This window comes from Panthera pardus, unplaced genomic scaffold (assembly GCF_024362965.1).
Source record: "Panthera pardus isolate Hobbes unplaced genomic scaffold, ASM2436296v1 HiC_scaffold_1, whole genome shotgun sequence".
In the NCBI taxonomy this organism is placed as follows: domain Eukaryota; kingdom Metazoa; phylum Chordata; class Mammalia; order Carnivora; family Felidae; genus Panthera; species Panthera pardus.
Genome location: NW_026526654.1, coordinates 5,503,720 through 5,513,089, shown reverse-complemented (window position 1 = coordinate 5,513,089; position 9,370 = coordinate 5,503,720).

Below are 9,370 nucleotides of genomic sequence, written 5' to 3'. Positions count from 1 at the left end.
TGATGAATCACTAAGTCCTATTCCTGAAATCATTACACTGTATGTTAACTCACTTGGATTTAAATTTAAAAAAATCAAGTTATATGTGATTAATTTTCCGTGTTGTTTTCCTGTTTATTTAAAGCCATTCCACCATTGCATTTATTTTTTCAGGTGTAACTTATTGGAGCTCTTTTTCTGTCCATATAACATTGTTATGAATTCTATATCAAATGTAAAACAAGATAATCTAGACCAAACACACGTATTATGTTTGCTCAACAATTGGAATAATAGAAAACATATATAATATTTACACTTCTCATCATCTACTGTATAAATAAGTGAGGCCCCAGCAATGAACCTTAATTTAAAAGATGCATAATCATACTTAGCAATGAGGGAATTGATGGATCCAAGGCAGATCCTGGCCTTGAGGGATGTAATAACATAAAGTTGATCATCAATGTTTCCTGAAGAAAGATTATTGATCAAAAAAAGGGGAATTATACAGAAAATTTCAACTTTTAATTCTGTGGGCTCTCTTGGGCTCTCAGGGAAACCATATATTTTTTAATATTTATTTATGTATTTATTTATTTATTTTGAGAGAAAGAGAGCACACACTCATGAAAGGATGTGGGAGAGGCAGAGAGAAAAAATGAGAATCCAAAGCAAGCTTTGCACTGTCAGTGCAGAGGCTTATTGCAGGACTCATTCCCATGAACTGTGAGAGCATGACATGAGCCAAAATCAGGAGTCAGATGCTTAATTGACTGAGCAATCCAGGTGCCACTTATCTTTCTGCTTTTAAGGTGTATTCTTTATCACTATACTTTGCCAATTTAATTAGAATATGTCTTGGTGTGAATCTGCTTTTGTTGATATTTGGAGGGTTCTTTGTGCCTCCTGGATCTCCATATTTGTTTTCTTCCACAGATTAAGAAGATTTCTGGTATTATTTCTTCAAATAATTTTTTTGTCCCCTTTTTATCTCTCATTTCTTCTGGGACTCCTATAATATGAAGGTTATTTCACTTGACTGAGTCACTGAGTTCTCTCAGTCTTTTCTCTTTTTGCATCATTTTTTGTTCTCTCTTTTGTTCAAATTGATTACTTTCCAATACTTTGTCTTCTGGATCAGCAATTAATTCTACTTCTTCCAGTTTGCTGTCCATTCCATCAAGCATGTTTCTCATTTATTTTACTGAACACTTTATCTCTTATATGTTATTCCTTATTTATTTTTTATGTTTATTTTTGAGAGAGAGAGAGAGATAGGAAGAGGATCTTAAACAGTCTCTGCACTGACATCTGAAAACCCAATGTAGGACTCAAATCCACAAACTGCCAGATCATGACCTGAGCTGAAGTCAGCCCGCTTAATGGACTGAGGCACCCAGGTGCCCTTGGTATCCTTATTTCTGCATTAAGAGTCTTACTCATGTCCTCCACTCTTTTTTCACATCCAGGGTATATATGTAAAATAATTGCTTTAAATATTACATTAGGCATGTTATTCATGTTACTCATATCTGTTTTGCTCTGGCCATGCCTTTGTGTTGTTCTTTCATTTGGTATGAATTCCTCTGTCTTCTCATTTTGTCTCCATCTCTGTGCCTCTTTCTGTGTATTAAGAAAGTCTGCTACATCTCCTTTTCATGAGGATTATGATCACTTAATGGAGAATACGTGGTGTAGTCTCCCCTCCCCCCCCCCCCCCCACATACACATAGTGTCCCCTATTTCCCAGGGCATGACCCTTCTGGGAATATATCCAATGTGTTTGGTTTGTACCCTTATGATCACTTTATCCTTCAGTCCAATCATTTGTTGAGGCTTTCTTTGCATGTTGTGAACAGTGTTTGGTCCCTTACCTGAATGGGGTGAATTTTAAATAGGTGTGTTTTGGTCTGCTTGTGAAATGAGATGTGTTGCCACCACTACTGGAACTGACACCCACAAAACTCTTCAGAGTTGGGGTGTGGGCAGTGGTTTGGGCAGATCTTCTGAGGGTGGGGCATGTTGTGTTGGCACTGAAACAAGTGTGACCAGGAAGGGTACTTTACTAGAGAATGGGGGCACAGCTCTGTGTAAGCAGTTAGGTAGCTAGTGATTGTACTACACAGGTTCCCACAGGTAGTCCTGAGCCTATGCTGAGTGGTGGAGAGGGAGGTGCTGTCTGCCAGTTCCTTTTCTCCCAGAGAGTTCTCTCCATTAATGCTGCTTCTCTGGGAGAGGCTCCAAGATGAGCAAATAACCTCCACTCTGTGCTCCATGTTCTCTACATAATGTCTTTCCATGCTGTGTGTTGGCAAGTTCTTTTCCTGTCTTTTTTCTAAAAGTAGCCCCATTGCCATCAGGCTCTATCCCAGCCAAGGCTGCTGATTTTTGAAACTTCAGGCTGAAGTCCAGTTTGTTGTCAGAAGTCACAAAATTCAGCCCCTCTCATTTTCCAAGACAATTGCTATAGGGATTTGTTTTCCTTGTACTCTCTCCTGTATGTTACTCTGTTTCTTGCCCTTCTACATGTCTGTTGCTCCCTCCTAACTGCAGAAACTATGATCCATTTCTCTCCTAAAGCATGTCTTCACATTCTTTGATGCGGCCTCTTCTCTTACTTTAGTTGTGGAGTTTATTCTGCCAGTCTGGTTCTGACAGTTTGATTTCTGAGGTATTTAGGATGATTTAATGGTTATATAGTTATATTCATGGGACAAGTCATGCCTAAGATCTCCCTCTCTGCAACCACTTTCCAATCTCCTCAGAGGGTATTTTTCTGAATAAAATGTCAGAGAAAGAAAAATAACATGATTTCACTTATAGGGTGAATTTAAATAAACAAAACAAAATCATACTCATAGATACAGAGAACAGATTGGTGGAACAGGGAGAACAGAGGAAACAGGTTTCATGAATGGGAAAATGGGTGAAGGGGGTTAATTGAATGGTGGCAAATGGTAACTAGAGTGTGATGAACGCTTTATAGTGTATACAAATATTGTCTTATTATATTTTACTCTTGAAACTAAAATAATGTTATCACCAATTTTACCTCAATTATAAAAATTATATCAACAACTATAATAACAAAGTGTTTATTGCCATGTGAAGGAGCCATCTCCATTTCCCATAGGTCTTTCCCCAATCACCTTCCCTGTATTATCCTTTTCCTGTACCTCCCCAGGCAGCCTTGGAAGAGTGATTGGCTCAGGGTTTAACAGAGGAAAGACAAATAAATACTCTATTAATAAGAAAAAAATGTGGTTAATTGACAGAATTAATTTGTATTTTGCAAACTTCCCTCTTTTTCTTGTCACAGATATTATTGACAAACAACTTAGCAGCCCTGGAATTTAACTGCTAGAATTACATTTTCTATATCTAATGTATAGCATAATAACTATAATAAACACTTAGAATCACTGCGATGTATATTTTAAAGGTGTTATGAGAATAGAGATTTAATGTTATCATCATAACAACAGAAAGAAAATGGTAATTATGTGAGGGGTAGAATGTGTAAATAACCTTCTTGTGGTAACCATTTGGGAATCTATACCTGTATCAAGTTATAATATTGTCCACCTTAATCTTACACAGTGATATATGTCTACTATATCTCAATAAAAATATTTTTAAAAGCAGAATTACTTAAGAATAAAAAGTAACTGGGTACTATAGTATATAGTATACTATATATGGTATAAAAGTACACTATATATATTTTTTGAGATATAAAAGTAACCACCACAAGGACCTATAGTAGGTAATATGGCAATGCCTGACTGATCATAGCATTATTATTATTATGTATTATTAACTATTAAGTATTATTAAGTATTGTTAATACTTAATAAAATATTAAAAAGTAAAGAGCAGAGGACATGTTTGCATTTATTACGCATTGCAATCTGACTATGATCCCCAGAAGAGCCCAGAGTTCTATGGAATGCTTTCTGGGAATACCAAAACATCATTGAGAATTTCATATTCAGCTGCCCGTTTTGGCCAAAATTAATGGACAAATATATTGCTGTGTAACCAGAGCTACATATATAAGTGGTAAAGAAATTACACAGGAATAACATGGACCAAGTGGTGCCATAAACACTTTAAAAGCATAGTGAACATAGGTTACAAAAGGGACATGGACGCTGATACTCTTAAGCTAAGATATATGTGCAGCCACCAGGAATATTGCTTAATTTATAAAACTAATTAAAAATAAAGACTTGACGAGTGAAATCAGATGACAGTTTTCATCAGGAAAAATTAAATTCTTATCTCCTATTTTGAATCCATACTCAGTCCCAGAATTTATCCAATTAAAAAGTCACCAGTTCACCTTGAAGAAAGGTCCAACAATGCCACAATAATTGTATGTGGGCACTATATATCAATCCTTTTCCAAAGAAACTTGCACCTAAATAGAAGAATGGATTTGTCAGATCAGGCTTACATGAAAAAATACAATAGACTGGGTAGATTAAATATCAGATATTTATTCTCACAAGTTCTGGAGGCTAGGAATTCTAAGATCAAGCTACAGGCCAGTTTGGCTCCCAGTGAGACCTCTCTTCTTATTTTACAGAAAGCTCCCTCACATGGCATTGCATGATTATGAAGAGAAGGAGAATTATATCTGGTATCCCTAAAAAGCACACTAATCCTTAAATCAAAGCCATACCAATACGAGCTAATTTAAACTTAATTACTTCTATAACATTCTTATCCCCAAATCTCTCTGCATTGGCAGTTAGGGTATCCAACATAGAAATTTGAGATGGTGCAATGCACAGAGCAAGACACCCTAGGGAAAGCAAAATCCTGATATCTCTTGAGAGCTGTTAGTTACAGAATCTGAGCTAATCTTAGAGGACTCTGTTTTGTAATGAAATGCCCTTCTCACTACAATTGACCCATATGGGAACTTCATGCTCTCCATCACATCTACTTTTGCTCTTCTGAATAAAGTTCCAGGTTACTATTGAGTACCAATGTTTGTTTATAAGAGACATATTAACAGTTCTTCTAAACCAAAACCTGGGAATGCCAGTAGATGTATTGAGATCCACATACCAGCATAGTCTTTGTGGGCAAATTCCAAATTACCTTGTATCTTATATTGGAAGAAAACCATATTTTTATTGAGAATTGGTCGTTCTTCTTGGTTGTCTTATGTGCACACCAATCACCTGACCTACTTTCTATTTGCAGACATACAACTGTGTGAATGGTATTTAAGGTTTCCCTTCATTTTGACTTCTGGCTGAGTGTAACTCATGGAATATCCACTTCACTATTCTGTGCTCCCATATTCCACTTCCCCTTTCAAGACTAAATTAATTGCTACCCATTTGATAGGAGTGCTAGTATCAGACACCCTCAACTAAGTCTTTATCAAGGAATTGTTCTTGTTTGAGGAACACTGCCTAGGCCAAGGTCATGCTCCCTTCCTGGGGACAGGCCACATCCTACCAATGCTCTTGTTGGGGCACAAGAGGAACCCCTTTCTCTATAGCAAGACAACTTAGAAGGAACATGTTAGAACTCCTCCTGGGGTAGCTGATAACTTTGTTATAACTGGAAGACAGTTCAACATCTCCTTGTGCCCAATTCTGCTTCCTTCATTCTTAGGGACTTATTCCTAAGGGAACTCCACAATAACTTCTTGCATACCTATCTCTGTCTCAGAGTCTGTGTCCCAAACATCATGAAATGTTTTCTGTGCATGGGTAGGATAACAACAGAATATTTTATCCTGCTGGCTTCTTGGTTTTGCACTCTGGCCAGGTCTGAGCACTTGTTAGATGGACTTTTCCACACAGTCTGTTTTAGTGATGTTTGGAAATTTCATCCCACATTTCTTCAGGAGGAGTGGTGGACAATACATCCTATTCTTGCTAAGATTAAGGTCTAGTACAAAATTTCTTGACTTCTTTAAATTTTCCCACATAATTAAAGATAATACTAAATGCATCTCAATTTAGACACCCCAGTTCACTGTGATTTCAGTTTTCTTATGGAGTTCTGAAAGGTATTTCCACTTTTTTCTTGATATGAAGCTTCTGTGATCTTCATTATCATGTTCTCTGGGAACTTATAATTTGATATACATTGAAAAAAGTCTACTCAACATCCAAAGGCATAAGCACATTTAAAATCTATGATGTTCTCTCTTTCTAAACAAATAAAATACCAATTATTACAGATCACCTGGAGTAAGCAATTAAAACACACTCTTGTCCAGATGTAGCTTTTTCCAATGAAATATTCTGTGATGCATATATTTTATATATACATATATTAACAGGTGTGGAATGTGATACTTATATTTACTCTTACAAAATTCAAAGTCACAGAAGTGTTAAAAATGAATCCAAGAACCAAGATTTTCCCAGAAACTAAACTCCAAACATTGATAAAATATGAAGAAACAACTCAGATAGAATCAAACTGAAATTTAATTGGCACAACAGATGCAATCTGTTGTAGGTTAGTTTCAATTATCATTTATTTTATTATTTATTTAATTTTTTAATGTTTATTTATTTCTGAGACAGAAAGAGACAGAGCATAAGTGGGGGGAGAGCAGGGAGAGAGGGAGACACAGAATCTGAAGCAGGCTCCAGGCTCTGAGCTGTCAGCACAGAGCCCGACGTGGGGCTTGAACTCATAAACTGCAAGATCATGACCCGAGCTGAAGTTGGACACTCAACCGACTGAGCCACTTAGGCACTCCATTTATTTTATTATTTAAATACAAAGAAACATAAACTCTAAAATAAAAATGACATAATATGTCTCAGACTATTTGTCTGAAGTTTTCTTGTCCAGCAAGAGAGCAGACACAGGATCGAATACAAGAGAGGCCAATCTCTGGGAGGAGACAAGAGCCCCCAGCAGGGGTTTCATCTTCATATTTATTGAACTCTCAAGATTTTGCATATGTGGTGAATGTGCAGAAGGAAACAATCAGATAGTAATTAACTTCAGTGTGTAAGAAGCAAAGGGTCTGGGGGGCAAGTGGAGTTTGAAGTTGTGATCAAAGTATATTGGCACGCAATGTAAAGTAGTTTCCTGCAGGTAATATAACAAGTTACTTGTGATTGCATTATAAATCTCACTAAATAACCTTGGGTGCTTTTTCCCTGTGGCGGTGGCTTTCCACCCTAAGCTTTTTTTTTTAAACCCATTTATTTAAGTATAAGGAATTCTTGAACGTATTTCCCCACAATAATATAAATATAAACTTTGAAACTTATGGAACAGAGAGATTCTGTCAATTTAAGTTCCAAAAAATAGCTGAATTTCAAAATGAATTTCACATTTCTTTTTCTTTTTCAAGTCTTTTTTTTTTTTTAATTCCAGTTAAACATACAGTGTAATATTAGTTTCAGGTGTAGAATTTAGTGATACATCATTTACATGCAACATTCAGCGCTCATCACAAGTACCCTCCTTAATAGCCATCACCCATTTAATCTGTCACCCTGCCCACCTCACCTCCAGCAAACCTCAGTTTATTCTTTATACATAACAGCCTATTTTAAGGTTTGACTCTCTTTCCTTTTCTTTTCCCATATTCATATGTTTTGTTTCTTAAATTCCATATATACATTTCATCATTTTAATTACTATCTTTAACAAAAGCTTAACAACAAATTCTTTAATCTTTCTTCCTTATCAAATTTTAAAAAGTAATGTCAGAATCAGATAAATCTATTCTTTAATGTATTTTAAATAGTCATCCCTTTCCAGGATCACTTATGTACATTTTACTTTTCCTTGTAAATGATTGTCTCTTATTTTAATGAATCATGACTTTCCGAAAGGGCAGAGGAAATTATATTTAAGTTCTAAAAAAGCTAAAATCTGTGACAATTAAATACCATTGTCATGGAAAGAGTCAGACTTATGCAGCATTGGCATATTAATAAGAAGGTATTTTTAGAAAAGATGTCAAGAGGGCAATCCCCTTAATAGGTCACAGTAGACACTGATATGAGCAAGTTTGATGTGGCCAGACTAGAAGAGGTATTTAGGGTGATGCTGCTCAAAGAGGATGCAGATGCAGCCTACTGGGAGTCATAATTTTATGTGAGTAGATCACACTAATCTCTTAATATTTAGTATTTTTAATGGATGTTGCACTCTAGAAAACTATAGTAATACTATATCCTCTATACAGTTTTACATATAAAATCCATTGTTATCTAACCTACAATCCAAAGAACTAAAATTAATGCTAGCTTAGTAAGATTAAAACTCTTGTACTAACCTGTCAATTCAGTCAAATAAATGATTTAGCTGTTACTATTTTATTTTGTACAGAAAGAATTGATTGATCTCAGTATCCTGGGGAAGAAGAGTCATACTTTTAATAGTAAGTGATGGCAACGGGGATCAGAAAAATACAGAAGGGAAAATTCTAGATAACCTCCTAAATATTCTGATTATTTTATGAGAGAAAAGAGAAGATGTATTTGTTCCTTCTAATAGTATTACAAAAGAGATGAGTTTGTGGTTTAAAGTAATGATATCATAATTTTACCACCATTCTAAGTGAAATATTAGGGAAACAGATAAAAAGACCAAAAACCTCTAATATTATCAAGCCATATATCAAAGGTGAAAAAAAAGTGTTTATTTTTCACAGTATTAAATTTTCATATTGCCACACTAGTCAATGTTGAGTTTTCATCATTCTATTAAATACCATTGTAGATATCTTACTTGCAAGCTAAGTTAATTCCTCATATAAGTTTCCACTGCACTTTATGTGAATTTTCTTAGAAATTATTCTTTATAATCTTATGTGTGTAAATTTATAAACATTCCAATTAATGGCAAATAGTCTTATTTGTGTGTGTGTATGAGACAGAGAAAGAGAGAGAGAGAGAGAGAGAGAGAGAGAGAGAGAGTAGGGGAAGGGCAGAGAGAGGGGAGGATGGAGGATCCAAAGCAGGCTTTGCACTGATGGCAGAGAGCCTGATGCAGGGCTGGAACTCATGAACTGTGACATCATGACATCATAACTGACTGAGACACCTAAGCACCCCAGATAGGATTTTTAATTAAACATATAAATAAATATCATCACATCTTAGGAAAATATAAATACTTCTATTCATTGTATTTAATTGACATGTTTAGTTGATTTTTCCATTAAGTAATCTAAACACTATGAGCGTTCTAAGTAGTCAATAGGATTATGACAATTGTTTTTATATATTTATTTCACCAGAAAGAAAGTGTATAGCTATCACTTATATCTTTTGAAAAACAAAGACTTAATTATTTCACATTTTTTAATGTTCATTTTTGAGAGAAAGAAAGAACATATGCATGATAGCAGAAGAGGAGCAGATTGAGGGAGCACTGTCTG